The sequence below is a fragment of the Poecilia reticulata genome, linkage group LG20, assembly GCF_000633615.1.
Source record: "Poecilia reticulata strain Guanapo linkage group LG20, Guppy_female_1.0+MT, whole genome shotgun sequence".
Taxonomy (NCBI): Eukaryota; Metazoa; Chordata; class Actinopteri; order Cyprinodontiformes; family Poeciliidae; genus Poecilia; species Poecilia reticulata.
In genome coordinates this window covers 5499352-5503439 of record NC_024350.1, presented here as the reverse complement: position 1 = coordinate 5503439, position 4088 = coordinate 5499352, and positions in this window count along the sequence as shown.

Below are 4088 nucleotides of genomic sequence, written 5' to 3'. Positions count from 1 at the left end.
GAAATGCCTTGATGCTGAAATGTGCTATACAAATAAAATTTGATTGATTGATTGATTGATTGATTGATTGATTGATTGATTGATTGATTGATTGACTGATTTGCTTCCTTATAAACACAGTTTGGCGCGTTAATGTCAGTTCCTGTATCGGTCACATGACTTGCTGAAACCGATACGCGCACCGACACGGGTTTTGGTCTGGGCTTGACACATGCGCCGACGCATCGGTGTTGCCGGACCCATCACTAATACCTCCTTGTGACGTTGTAGTCCTAACCACTCGAAGCTCTGAGCTCCTGGCTGTTCCTGGTGTACTCCACCCCTCTTGACGCCGTCGGATTTTACCCTTCGGTGTCCGGCCTCCACTCACATCACCCCGCAGTTTACTAAACTATCTGGAACCCTTTGTTGGCTGCCTCCCTCGAACTGCTCCCGGTGAGCTGAAGATTCTGTCCAACCTCCAACGCCGCCCCGCCGAATTTCTCCGGACACCAGCTGGTTCTGCAGCTAGATCCTCCTCTCCGAAACCACCCCGAGAAATCCCAGTACTCACCCCGGCTCCCCTGCCGCCTGGCCAAGACAGTTCCCATTCATTCAGAATTCTAACGTCCCACAGACCTTGAACTCACCGCTCATTCTATTATCCTCAGTGAGACCGCTCCAGTTGCCGCTTCCCCAACTGGGAAGTGGCAACTTTAATATTAAAGCACTGTTTTGGTGCTTTAATATTAAAACATCTTTTACTGATTATCGGTTCTCTGTTTTACATGTGGGTCAAAGGGTTACCTTCCGTTATGACAGAAACCAGATCTTTACATACAGTTTATAGACAGTTTTTTTATTTCAGTGTCTTGTTTTTGGTAGAAATGCACCCCTCCAATATAATACCACTCAGGAGTTGGCAACGCTAGGCCTGGAGGGTCAATGCGTCCTGCAACTTTTAGATGCGTCTCCACTTCAACACACCTGAGTCAACAAGGGCATTAGCAGGACTTTGGAGAACTTGACTGCAGTAATTCAGCTATTTGAATTGTGTCGGACCAGGGAGACATCCCAGAGCTGCAGGGCACTGCCTCGTAAGGCCTGGGATTGCCTACCAATGCTTTGTACTTATGGCGATGTCATGGTCTATTATTTTTATATGCTATTTAGAATTACTAATTGCACTTTCTGAATCTTGAAAGATTTGTTGCAGTTTATTTTTTACATGTGCCTCCCTAGTTTTTGGTAATTTCAGATTACCGAAGTATTAACAGACATTTTTATGGATATGTTTTCAATATCAAATGCAGGGTTTACATTTCATTTGTATTTAGTAGAATTACCTTTTAGGGAGTTTTCACATGTCATGGTCCAGTACACTTGATTCAATGAGGAACTAAAGTTGCAACTTTTGTTACATTTGTTACATTTACAGCTTCTGGCATTTGCTTTCGCTGCACTGAGTCAAACCAACCAACAAGAACAGTTACAGAACCCGTCAGAACCATTACAGAACCCTTCAGAACCATTACAGAACCCTTCAGAACCATTACAGAACCCTTCAGAGCCATTACAGAACCCTTCAGAACCATTACAGAACCCTTCAGAGCCATTACAGAACCCTTCAGAGCCATTACAGAACCCTTCAGAGCCATTACAGAACCCTTCAGAACCATTACAGAACCCTTCAGAGCCATTACAGAACCCTTCAGAACCATTACAGAACCCTTCAGAGCCATTACAGAACCCTTCAGAACCATTACAGAACCCTTCAGAGCCATTACAGAACCCTTCAGAGCAGCCTGTTGAGAAGCTGGTTCTCTGTCTTATAAATGTTCTTCTGTCCTTGGATACAAAAGACATGTTCTGTAATGCTCTGACAGCCTTCTGACACTTTCTTTGTTCATTTTAATTTTAATTAATATACACACACATCTATTAAAAGGTGTGTGTGTATATAAATTTACACACACTGACTACTGACTTCCTTCTCATTAATCCGGCATGTTTCAAATAAAAATAATTGTGTAAAAACAACTAGATGTTTTAGTCTGTGTGCTTAGTCTGATTTCATCTTAGCCACAGAAGAAACACACCATGTGCCTTTTTGTGTGTGAGGTTTCAGCTGAGGCTGCTGGTTGCCGGGCAAAAGGATGGTACGTCACAGTCTGCCTGGCGGTCCTGATCAGTGTCTTTGGCAGAAATCTGACAGTCCCTACAGAGTGGGACTCAAAAGTGTTTCTATTTATGGCTGCTTTTATCCAGACCTTTCATCATCGTCTTTGAAGACGAATCACAGAAACAGATGAGCTGGATGACAGAATGAATTTCATGATGGATACATCTTCACTACATATTCTGTCCGGAAATATTTGAAGAGATTTGTTAACCCTTCGGTTTCTCAGTGGCGAGCTATGATCCAACTGAAGTTTGCCAGTGTCATCTAATTATCATTCATGCTGTGGTGTTTGCACAGTGTTTCACAGGAAGGTGAAGGGATAGGATGTGGCAAGGCTCCTTTAGAAGTCCTGAATGTTCAAACCAGACAGAAAGAGATCCACATCTGCAAGGAGGCAGGAGAGAAGTGAGTCGAGACCTTACTCCTGACGCTGTTGAAAATACAAAAAGGATAATTAATGTAACCCTAATCATTCTTCTCAGGATCCAGCCCCTTCCCTCTCATTTATTAACTCCTTTGGAATTGAAATCTCTTATGTCTTAAAAATAACCTGAACTTGAGAGCTGAGCTGCATCTCTCTTCACAACTCTCACGCCAGCTGCAGAGCTCTAAATGTTACCATCAGCTCCATAATGTTGCTCTTTGTAAATAATTGCCCGTTTTAGAACTCCACTTCATGCTTTCTGCTTTGTCTTATGCAGCCTTTGCACTGCAGTTACAGAAGTAAGTAAAGCACCTGAACCAGAGGAGTCTAAACTGTCTGGCTTGGGAGGAAAACATGTCAAGTTTAAGTATTTTAGTTTCTTTTTTTTTTTTTACCTGCTCAACAATAAACTAAACACGCAACATTATAATGTAGAAAGCAAAGTAGTGTGATTTGTGTAGACAACAGGTCCATCAGACGTAGATAGTGTTAAGAAGATAAATTTAAAATAAGCTAGTTGTAAAACTTAACCATATCTTCAATAATTAGGTAAAATTAATGGTGTTTCAAATAAGGACACTCCCCTAAGTTCAATACAGCGTCGAAGGGAAAACACGCCCTCCCATTTAAAGTGTGGGACCCGGAACTTTAAACTTTAGATCGCCATGAAGTTCCCTTGTGACCTGGTCTCCGAAGAAACATCCGTAGAGGTGAGATGTTTCTTCGTAATATTTTGTCGTGGTGTGCGGATGTCTGTTGTGTGAGGTAAATATTGCTGGTTTGTGATTTTATTTGAGTTCTGTCGGTATCATTAATTGCTCGACTAATAAAATGTTATGCTTTTGGACGTGGAGAAACGTGTTGCCGCGTTTTTTTATGGTTTTATGACGACTTCGATGAATCTGGGCAGGGGAGGAAATAAACGAGTCAAAAGGTTTTTTTTAACTATTCCTCTTCTGAATCATTTTAACAATAGTCAAGAAAACAGTTTCTTCCAGGTTTGACAGATTAAAAGGAACACCAGCAATCCATAATCAATTTTTCTAAAATATTTTTGGTCGTGTCTTTTCAGCAACAATAACACAATATTGCCCACTCTTGCTTTATTTTGCCAAACTTAGCAAAATAAAGCAGTAGTTTGTTCATCATTTTTGTCTGTAGTTTTAGTTGTGAACTACTAGTGTAGCAAGTTTAGTGTAGCAAGTTTGTTTTTTCTAAGGTTTTAAGGGGGCGGGGCTTGATACTGTCAGGGAGGAGGAGTGGGAGGGTGGGTGCTGAATAAGATTACAGAAAGAGTGGGGGGGTGACTGCAGATAGAAGGGGGTGGGAGACTGTCCGACATGATTACAGTAGCTTCCAGATAAAAACAGAAGATGTGATGGTATGGATAATCTTGTGGTGCCTTGAATTGGTAATCTTGATTTAAATTACAAGTTTTATTAATGTCCATCCATCCATCCATCCATCCATTTTCTTCCGCTTATCCGGGGTCGGGTCGCGGGG